At 42.6% G+C, this 11936-nt stretch overlaps 1 pseudogene; it reads right to left on the bottom strand.

Annotated features, from left to right (window-relative positions):
• Positions 1–10984: 10984 nt before the first annotated feature.
• On the bottom strand, positions 10985–11399 carry LOC120552130 (annotated as a pseudogene).
• Positions 11400–11936: the final 537 nt, after the last annotated feature.

The following is an 11936-nucleotide window of genomic DNA, read 5'->3' as shown; positions in this document are numbered from 1 at the left end:
ACAGAAACGTCAACATAAATATTCCCAAAGAAGTCCCATTCACCTTGTCTCACTTCACCATCAACGGGGTGAGCGTGCCCGACCTGTGACTTTTGCCAGAAATGTATTCCGGGCGATCGTTGAGGCTCCATCTAAAACTCATTTTGACCAGCTGTTTGTAACATTAAAATAAAATGGATTATGGATAATTTCATTTCTATAGTTTATAGCTGACTTTACTGGCTGACTTCTCTATTGGCTGTTGAAACAGGTGACATCCCTTACGTTGTAAAACCAGCCTCTGCGACTTGAACAGCTGAAGGTCTAGACCCCAAATATAAGACGACCCCACTTTTTCAGACGTATTTCCAGGGGAAAAAAACGTCTTATATTCGGACCAATACGGTATTGATTTATTTGGTAAGTAGCCCAGTAATAAGCGGTATGATGTAGAGCGAGGCGGTCGTTCTAGCGAATACAACCCCTTCAGGCTGATTCAAGACCGGATCACGCTGTCGGGGTTGTATTCGCTATAACAACCGCCTCGCTCTTCATTATCCCTTACTCAACTGTTCACACAATACAGTAACGTTAGCTATTTAAATTAGCTAGATACATGGTTAAACGTCATCTGCAGCTACCTGTGTATTGCCGTGTGTATATTGTCCATAGCAAATCCCTGCCAATCGGTCTCAAAACGTCCCAGTTAGAGAGTAAATGCCGTAAACATCCACATTCTTTGTAAATCTTTACAATCACTCCCTGAACGAACCAAGCAGGCCTGCCTTGTTGCACAATCCAAATTTTCCTCAAAACTTGCCATTTTCAGCCTGTAACGCTGCTCAGAGGTTCCGGTTAATTTTACTCGATGAGACCGGAGTTTATAGTTAACACAAAGAAAGCGGAAAGTGAGGGACATCCAGCGGGACATCCAGCGGGACATCCAGCGGGACATGGCGGCTGTTATGAACCGCCGTCGATATAGACCACTAGTGTGGCTAAAATGTCAATCAAGGTTACAATAAAATCAAATTCATTGGAAAACTGTAGTTCTGCTTAAAGTCAACAACATGAATGCACATTCCACGTGTCTACCAACATCTATATGGGACAGGTAAATCATCGCAATAGCTGTGTAATCGGCACTAGGCTGAAGCTCCGAATTGTGAGCCCAGGATTGGATTACTAATGGTTTAAAAAGCAATCTGAGCATACTTGTGCACAGCAAATAAGAAACCACAGTGCAATTCAGTAGATAAAACACACAAGATAAAAACAGCCATCACTGAGCACATTACACCTGAATTGACTGCAGTCTGGAGTCCTGACACGAGTCTGAATATTGAACATTTGCGGCAGGCGTGAGTCAGTTCAATCCATTTGTAAGACAGGAACAAATCTGAAAAAAAGGTTCTGATAAAGCGTCATCAGAAGAGGGTGTAAATGAAGCCTTGCCAATCGCTGCATTTCCACTGATTCTGTATGAACTGCTTGTAGCTCGAAGGCCTCGCAGACAAAATGCATTTGTTGCCGCGGATACTGCGTTAGTTCAAAAGTGCAAGGTCATTAGCCACCCTTAGATATAATGCCAGGCACAGTGGAAAAGTGCAAAGAAAGAAAAAGAGCGGGGGTAAACATGGGGAAGGTTCTCAATGGACTGATTACAGCTGTGACCTTTTATCTGATGGCTCACTAATTGAATCATGTAGTAAATAGATGATGATGGCGGCGGTGGCAATGACGATGAAGAAAATGGCTTTTTTTTAATTTATTTTTTTAACCAGAGGAGTGTAGAGGTGGTAATAGTAGTAACTGCTGTTTAAATGGAGAGCTGTGTAGGAAAAGTCAAAGACACGAGGATGACATGAATAATACAAGAAGTAGCAAGATAAAACCGAAAGCCCTGAGCTTGCACTAAAATAGAACTAACCTCGCAATTATTACTGACAGAGAGCGAAAATTATCATTATGGGGACCATATACAAGCAGTTAGTAATCTAGAATGAGCTACCAAGCTCAAAGGTAATGGCGCTAGAGGCGAACAGAGCATGAATTTTTAAAAAGTTTTCTCTACTGTAAAAAGAGAGAATATACCTCAAACAGCCATCAGGACACATGAGTGGAAATAAAAAGCGAGCGTCTCGAGCTACTGCTATTTGATGCCACATGGAGCGGAGAGTGAAATGATTGACATAATCAGAATCATAATAATTGCCACGGAAATAACACTGCCAATCAGGCAATCATGTTGGTGTGCAGGCTATGGTAATTGGAAAACATGGTGACTGACAGTATCAGTGTGAGCCGTCCCCACCAACACCTGCTAAAGTGCAATTGGCACAACACAGAAATAGTAGGGGTTGAGTCACGCAAGGCTGACAGACCGGCCTTTTCATAATCACGTGGCTGGAAAGTACTGCTCGTTTCTTAGGACAGAAAAAAAACAAAAACATGGGGTAGACTGTTCAGTTTATAGAGTCAGTACAGACTAGGGATAGACTTATTATCTGATTATTGGGCCGTTTTATGGCAGTTTGCAGATTATCTGTGTCAGCGTTTTATTTGCCTGATAACCGATAAAGTTAATTCATTAAAAAGTGCGCTAGTTTGGCTCGGCTACAGCTCTGTGTCTGTCCTTCTACTTCGGTTTCACTCACCACTGAGTCTGACTTAATGTCCCGACCACAACACTATCTATCTGACTGACTGACTGTTACTGGGTATTATGTTGAAAGTTTCTCATTTATTAAATAATTGCTTAAGCATTTAAACAAAGTTTTGTGTTGGAGTTTGTAACGTTCCAAAATCTAATTTTGACTTAAAAGATTTTCATTTTCACTGTAAATGTAATCTGTTCCAAATATTGGTTATCAGCCTTGAAAAACCAGTATGGGTCGATCCCTAGTACAGACGCGGATTTTCTCTTCCCTGCAAATTTAAATTGTCCGACTGACATAGGTGCAGATTCTGTGGGTGCTCAGGCACACCACAGGCAATTGTGAGCAACCACAGGTAAATCCTACAGCGTAGGGTGAGCATGGAATTGCAGAACAGGACAGGGCAGAGTTTTAACTGGAAGCTTAACCTGTGTCCGTTCCTATATTAAAACGGTCTTGAAGTTCTGACCACTCAGAGGTTTCACGCAGCGGTAAAAAGGTAATTTTGCAACACCTTGTGAACCGCTGCTGTCTGACCAAATAGGCTGTAGCAAGTGCACAATGATATTCAAACCAAGGCCATTGCAAAGAGTATGAAAGAAAAAAAACACGTTCACATTTGAATAATGAAAACACAACTTTCTATTCAGCCTTTACACACCTTCAATTGTTGTCCTTCTAGGTTAAAAAAGTGGCAATATTGCTCTGGCACTAATAAAAAAACAAAAAAAGAGCGGTGTTAGCTCTTTTTGACTGTATCCTTAATGTGTTGTGTGCAAATAAGACACTATACTGGGGTTTCCTCTGGGATACAGTAAATTATATGATTTAAAATAAAAAATCTATGTCTGTAATTTCTGAATTAAATTACATTAAATGTTCCGTCTCTCTACCATACCATCTCTCTAACCCCCCCCCCCACGCCCCTCCTTTTTTGTCCCCTGCCCCCACACTAAAAGCCTGGCTGGAAATTGTCTTTCCACAACAGCCCATTGTGGCCTCAGGTTGACTCAACCTTAAGTTCACCCCTCTTACACACCCCGATTTCCTCGCCACGCTAATCTCCCGGGTGCATTTTACTGCACACGGCTCGCTGTTTGTCTCAGGCTTCAACTTCCAACCCCGGGGCAGGTAGCAGTAATGGGCTATACAGGAAACAACATTGAAGCAGAGCCCTGTAGTGTAGATCTTAATGAGAACAGGAACGAACAGACACACGGGCACACATATTTCTTACTCAAGCCACAGGGGAATTTGATTATTAAAAATGGTTCTTGTGCAGCAACATGCCAGTCACTGGATTCGCAGGGCTTTTATGTAAAGTGCTACTCTCAGTTTACCCATCAGAGAGGAATATTCGGTCGACAGCCCAGGGTGTCTAAATATAAACACAAGACTGTACTTTTGTTTATTTTTGGGCCTTAATAGATGAGAGTAACGGAATAAGTAATGACTGTACAGAAACATGTTTGTATAGTTTTTAAAAGGATACATATAGCTTATTTAAATTTTTATAATAACAGCAATGTAAGTTGAGACTACAATTACACTACAAAACACCTACATTAGCTACAAGATTGTATCACAGATTTCAAACAGTTCTCATATTCCAGGCAGGTACTTGTAACAAGATTTAAAGAGGCTTCATCTGCTGCGACAGCCTTCAGTGAGTGTGCACATATGACTGGGTCGCTGTGTGTTTGTGTGTCTCTCTCTGTGTGTGTGTGTGTGTGTGTGTGTGTGTGTGTATGTGTGTGTGTGTGTGTGTGTGTGTGTGTGTGTGTGTGTGTGTGTGTGTGTGTGTGTGTGTGTCTCTGTGTGTGTGTGTGTGTGTGCTCTCTGTGTGTGTGTGTGTCTCGGTGTCCACATGAGCGTTTGAGTGTTCAACAGACTGTCATCACATGCTTTCATGGCTTTGTGAGCTCTTGAAGAAACCCACATTTTTCCAGTCAGCAGTTTCACACTCACACACACACACACACACACACTTTGTTTTCGGTTTTGTCTCCTCCACTGGTGGCTGGCAGGCTGGTCCACTACCTCACCAAGTCCAGAAAAAGATCTTTTTTTCTTTCCAAACATGTTGCCTTTTTCTTTTCTCATGTTGCCATGACGATTTGACACACTGCATGACAATGCCCCATCTAATGTTTCCAAATGAGCAGAAATGACTAGAAAGATGTGTAAAAGCGCATCTCTCTCTCTCTCTCTCTCTCTCTCTTTTCTCTCTCTCTCTCTCTCTCTCTCTCTCTCTCTCTCTCTCTCTCTCTCTCTCTCTCTCTCTCTCACTCTCTCTCTCTCTCTCTCTCTCTCTCTCTCTCTCTCTCTCTCTCTCAATGTGCTCTCGAGAAGGTTTGGTCTAGACCTACTCTATCTGGAAGTATGAAGTGTCCTGAGATAACGTCTGTTTTGATTTGACATTATAAATAAAATTGAAGTGACAATTTAATCAATAAGATGTACAAGTATGCTTGTTGGTGATTGCTACTTACACCCTCACTTTTTTTTTTTTTTTTTACATTGCATGACAATGAATAATAATAAAAAAAATATATAAACATTTATATATTTAAGCTGTCAAGTTACAACAGCTTTGTGCTCACACTTCTTCATAATCGCCTAAGCTGGAGCAACATCATGTATTACACTGTCAAAAGAAGAAGAAAGGAAAGTTTGAGGAGAGTTTTGTAAACTCTTCAACAGATGGGATTTGTGGGAATAGAATATTAATGCTAGCTTTGTTTGGGGGATGTATTTCCAGGACTGTCAATTTGGAAGCAGGAAAAATACACCACAGACTCTGTGTTGTGTTTAAGACCTTGGTGATCAGTGGCCTAAATGTAATTTATGGGAATAATTACAGATAATCATATTTAATTATGCACTTAATGCTAATATGACAAATAATGCAATTTAATGAAGACAGCCTTGGCAATTCGTAATTACCAAAGTAGACTGCTTTGCATCGTAATTGAAAATCTGCTTTGCAGTACATGTGTGATAAGTTGTTGGTTTAATCTTTCATGCCGTCCAAATCCCCAAACTGCATTCGCAGTAGTTGTTGACAGTACACTAAAAATACAGGTGGTCTGTTTCAGATGGAGAGGGTGATAACGCACTTCAATGTTATTATCATAAATATTGATGTTGTAATATAACCTAGACCTAGCGCTCATACATTTCAGGCTTGATAAAAGGTCATGTCATGCCACGCTATCACATTCACCGTGAAACTGATTATCGCCATCACTGGCCACATTATTATTTGTGGAATGGCCCAAATACTACTGGACTGTGATCCTCGGTGGCTTGTTTCGTTCAGTCCCCAGTACGCAGACAGTTAACGCAGGGAGCAGTGATTGGTTGAAATGTAGAATGTGGCCTTTGCTAAGGAGTGCCAGCACCATTAGCTCAAAGGTCAAACCAGACGACACATTCAACATTAGCCACGGCTCCGCCGGCAGTGACATGTAGCCCCACAGGACCACAAACCCACCGCTGGTCACGGTTCAAGTGGATTGATCGGCTTGTGTAGCCCACTTGTTGTTGTGGTCCACTTCAAAAAGGGACACTGACAACGATGGACTGTTTCCCCTATCACTGTATAGATGAGAGGCATGTAGTCATAGAACTATACAATAGCAATCTGTCATGAAAGACTGTTGGAGCTGTTGAACAAATGACTCTCTTGGTTTGACCTTATGCAGTGTTCAAGTCATTCACTGCAAAGTAACCATCACTGGGAGTTCCATCTAAATAAAATCCAATATTTAAGCTAGAATGCGGAATTTTTACATATAGCCTTAATGAACGTCCGTTACATTCAAACCCTTGCCAAACAAGTTCACACAATGCCGATTAAGCCGCCAGGGAAAGCTCTCTGTATTTCTCTGTATATCCCGCGCTGGCGCACCGGAAGGATGCCAATACAGCTCATTTGTACTCAGAACGAGTAGTTTTATTTACTCCACAACAACGTTGGTACATGAGCTGACACAAAGTGCTATCAACTAACCTTGCTCACTCACTTACAGTTCTTGACAGTGTACCTGCTTATTCTGGCTCTCTAATTGGTTACACAGTATTGTCAGTCTACCTGTGTTACCCAATACCTTGACAAGCAGGAAGGGGGGAGGGACCAAAGCGACGCAGCGTTATTATGAATCCCACTACTTTTCTTTAGCACGTCAACAGTGTTGGTGTAATTACTGTCACTGCCAAGGGGGAGAGGGGGATACTAAATTTGTATCCGTTTTTACTTAACAAACCAACGCAAAAAAAATAGTCACTACGAGGCTAGCAGTGGGGCTAACCAAGTACAAGGCTGGCAGTTAGCTAGCCACTGTTACAATTGGTTTCATAGTCCAACGGCCCGTTATCCCAAAAACAAAAGCCCTTTATTCCGAAAACCTGTTATTGAAAATGCCAGAGTTCAGTGACAGCGGGCCTTACTTCTTTCCAGACTCCGTTAACATAATTTAACAGATAATATAAATAATAAAGTATGAATTATAATATAAAAATATAAAAAATAATATAAATCATAATGCATAAATCTATGCATTGGACTATGGGCTTTCGTCCAAAGGGTAGTTTTTCAAACTATTGGGGTATTGGAATTATGGGTTGTCGGACCATTGGCATGGCACCAACCACGTTGGAATAATGGATGAACACAGAATAACAAGAGGCTTTCCAACATTTCATAAATGCAGCATTATGTCACAAAAATACTGGGAAATTCCAGCCAGCAAATGCAGCTAACCTGTATCACACAAACATCACAATTGCTCACATTTTTTTTACTTCACTTCAGCACCCAAATACAGTACAAGAAACAAATATGGTAAGGATTCAGATGCGTTTTACTGCTAAAAGGTTTGTCCACCAGTGCTAGTAGCTAGCTGTGTAGTAAGCTGCTCCAGTTTATGTATTTGATAGCTAGCAAATGTGTCAATTATTCTTTCTAAAGAGTGCGATGAGGTTTTAAAATGGTCAGAGTGCTAATTTTTTACCACTTATAATACAATGCTACCCCATTTTAAAAACACTGTCACAGCCCTCATTAATTATACACATACTGTGATTCCTTACCATTTCTGACAGTTAGAGGAGTCTGTCAAGTCCTCTGCAGTGTGTATAGTGTTCATCTGTGTCTGGGTGGTTTTTGACCTGAAGGCCCTGTTAACACTCATGACATTGGCATGCGCAGACTGGTGTGGATAATAGAGCGAAGGGACGACCTTTATGATGAATTAATAATTGATAGAGTAATTGGGTTGGCCTCTTACTGGGCCGAAGGAGCCCAAGGTTTTGCCTCGTGCCGCTCAAAGGGAGCCATTATTCTGCACTGTGTGGCCGGCAAAGGGCAAACAGCAGATCAAATATTCACCATGGAGAACACACACACAATTATCCCTGACTTAATGGGGCTGACTTCACAAAAAGTCTTTGCTAAATGCAGCAGACTGGAGCTGACCACCGTTATTGGCGGTCACCTTGGAGAAGTTGGTCAATATTGCTGCTAATATGGCCGGTAAAACTTCATCTGGCTTTGTCAACAGAGTAACAGGGGTATGATTAAATATAAAAGGGTTGGGGGGAAGGTGGGGGTATTCACTGCAATTAGACTAGATAGCACTTGCCACAGAATTGCTTGATGGGAGATGATCTTACAGAGGGTGGTGTCATCCCAGCATGTCTTTCCTCCATCAGCCATCTCTCTCTCTCTCTCTCTCTCTCGGTTTCTCTTTGACGTGGAGATAAATGTGCTCTGCCATTTCCCCTTAAACGCTGCCGAGGCCTGCATATCAATTTTTGACAACGTGGCTTCGCCGTCCATTAAGGCATAATTATGTTAAAGATCCTCTATCTATTATTTGGTGCTTAGCTGTGCACGCAAATCGCAGTGAGGTCAGGCTCTAATCGAAGTCTGGCGTTTAGTGACTCTGAGTGCCTTGTAGGTTTTTGTAATTGGCCTTTTGAACACTAATGGTATGTCATGACTGATGAGCTCTTCAGTTTGAGGCGCAATGTATGCTTTTTGCCTATCAAGGCCAGACATTCAAAAAAGCAGACAGGGAAAGAGCGTTTCAGCTTGCCGACTGTAAGCATATTCCTCATACAATACACAAAAGTTCTCATAATAAAATATTTTTTTCTATTTGTTTATTGTGAGAATGGAATGTAGGGGGGATGGAGGAAGACAGAAAGGGAAAGCTAAAGAGGGGTGGGTTCAGACAGTTTTCTCAGGCACCCAAAAGGTGAGGCGCCCCGCCTGACTTATGGAAAACACTGCATATTAACCGGCTTGAACTCGCCTCACACATACTCGGTGAATAGAGCACGTATAATGAATAATTCCTATTTGTGTTGGCGGTGTGCTCCCCCTCTGCTGGCCCCTCATACATTATTTGTTGTGGTATTGTTTTCCAGCTGTGAGAGTAGTCAACACTTCTCTCCTCTCACATCAGGACAGAGATGAGTTTTGGCTGTTTGCAGCTCTGCAAGAGGCGACTTAACTCACTGCTTTTGTTTTATTTATTTATATATTTCTATCACCGCTGTGGTTAAATAACCGTGCTTTTGCATGAACAAAACCTGGAATAATAGCTAAAAATGGATTGCTTTATGACAAAAGTGTAACCAAAGAGTCTTGCAGTTGAGGTACATACTTTGAAGTGCACTTCCTGCAGCTCAAAGCCGTGTAGCTGCTCAGCCGATCACCTCCTGAATATTCTCTCAACGACGTGACAACAGATGAGCGCAGACGAGTCCACCGTTTACAAAAAAACAACATTTTGATGTCCCCCCTCCCCCTCCTCCTCTTCCCTGAGTGGGACTGCAGTTGAAACGCATGCGGCGCGATGTGCACAGCAGGGGCCTGCAAACTCCAGTGAAACTCTGTTAAACAAACCAAAAATGCTCCTCTCTCTTCTCTGTCTGCGCTGACGACGGATCAAAAGCGAGAATGCTGACACATTTGAAAACAGCGAGGCTTGATGACGAGATCAAGTGGAATTTTTTACTCTTATTTGGTTTGGCGTGAGTGTCCCGTGCTGGATGTTCTGCAGCGGCGCTGCCTAATTAGCTATTCCAGACCATCCCTGAGACGGCGCTCGGGGCAGGTGGGCTGCAAGGAGCCGTCTGGATCCCTGCTGTGATGAAAGGCGTCTGGTTGTCACACAAATTTGATTGGATGGCGTTTAATTGCTGCACTCTGGTTGGATGGAGCACTGGTTAATTGTAACCAAAGCTGGACTGTGAGCTGGGTGCATATATCGTATATCAGAGTAAAAGCATGTGGGCATGTAACATATGGCATGGGAGCAATAAACAAGATTTGTGTCGGGAGCGCAGTGTGCACGACCGCTGGGTTTCAGCAGTTTTAGAATGAGCTTCTTTGGTTTACCCGGACTTGAAAAAGAAAAGAAAAAAAAAGCCTCAGAACACCATTTCAAGTCTGGTTTTGTTATTTCTAAAGTTCTGTTTCACTACCTCCACTTCAAAGAAGACAATTCAACACAGCTTCAAAATGAGCTGAAGAGCAGAGAGGCGTGAGCAATCAGAAAACAAAAATCATAAAAAAGGGGGCAGAGAGACAATTGACTAATCCAGTGCAAACCCAGGATCTGGGTCTTATTGACTTACTGTCAGTGTAATCCATATCATAACCATCTGCTCCAGGGCTGTGAAACACAGAGGGCATATAAGCTGTATGTCTCCAGTGAGGGTTTCAGCTGACAGCAGCCTGAAGGGCTCCATGGAGTCATTTGAAAGAGTACCTGTAAAGCCACGCTGCGTGAATCCTAATTCAGCTTTTGGGTCTTTCTGCTAAAAGCTCCGTACTTGTCTCCCCTGGGTTAACACACAAACTCTCCACGGGAGCGTGATGCCTGCAGAGTGAAGTCTTTGGAGGCTGATCATCTTTTGTATTCCTTTTATTTGTGATGGAATGGAATTATGTACTAAAAATCAAAATCTGGAAGCAAAGCAATCAATCGATTGAAATATTTAAAATCGTGATTAATCGCATGATTGTCCATAGTTAACTTGCGATTAATCTCAAATTAAATCGCACATTTTTTTTAATCCCTTACAAATGTACTTCAAAAAGGGATATTTTTCAAGACTCGACGTACTCCCGTGGTAACTCAATTCACACAGACAGTACATGCAAATAACTTCAGTCTTGTCGAGAGAACCATCTGGAAGGGCTTTAAAACTTGCCATTTAAAAAGACCCTTTTCTTTATCAATTTCTGTGTGTGTGTTTATTTTTTTGAATCTTGAGCTGCTTTTGCTAGATCACTGATTTAGTTAAACATGTAAGTAATAAAGCCTGTTACTAAGACCGGGAAGTCTCTCTTTAGATCAAGTGTGTGGTTCTTACAATAGCCTTTTATTTAGGATTCAGGATCAGGTTTAGCCTCCGAAGCCACTCAGGGTGCGGCCCTGCTTCTTCAGAGCGTACACCACATCCACGGCGGTCAGTCTTCCTCTTGGCGTGCTCGGTGTTAGGCGACAGCATCACGGATCACGTTCTCCAGGAACACCTTCAGCACACCGCGTGTCACCTCGTAGATCAGACTGGAAATGCGTTTTTTAACTCCGCCACGGCAAGCCGGACAGCGGATTTGGTGATGCCCTGGATGTTATCACGGAGCACTTTACAGTTTCTGCTAGCCATTTACGACATTACAGCCATGGATGTATTAGGTTACTGCGGCATCGCTTCCTGATTTCCCAAACTACGGTGCGACCCAAGGCCCAAATCACACAACGCGCGTGTTAACTTGTTACGCCAACGGTATTATCACTTTCATTTTGACAGCCCCGATTGTTTCCAGTGACCCGAACATTATTTTGACTGCCAGTTGTCCACTGGTTTCCTGAGCCTCTGGATGGCTCTGTTTACATCAGCCCAGTTCATAATAAATGGATAGGCCGAGCCGCAGTCCAGGTTGGCCCTTTGTGAGCCCTCAGTGCAACAACATATAATAACCGCTGTGGGCCAAAACACACCGAGGTCATTTTCTGTCAACCACCTCCAATAACCCTCTACTCAGCTCTTCCCATAATCCACTGCCCAACCAGTCGACTGAACAACTAGCTGCGCGGCCGAGCGGCCGACTGTGGGCTTTTAATGAAACCTGCTGAGTTCTCTCATTCCACTGTGACATGAGCTGGAATAATGACCAATGTAACGAGTCTGTCTGTCTGCAGGCCCTGCGAACCAATCATTCTCCTTCCTCCTCCTCTGGCCCTGACATTGACCTCCACTGTAAAACCTTGAGCGATG

Source organism: Perca fluviatilis, chromosome 22 (assembly GCF_010015445.1).
Source record: "Perca fluviatilis chromosome 22, GENO_Pfluv_1.0, whole genome shotgun sequence".
Classification (NCBI taxonomy): Eukaryota; Metazoa; Chordata; class Actinopteri; order Perciformes; family Percidae; genus Perca; species Perca fluviatilis.
Note: the sequence above shows the minus strand (reverse complement) of the source record. Positions and strands in the feature narration are given on the sequence as shown.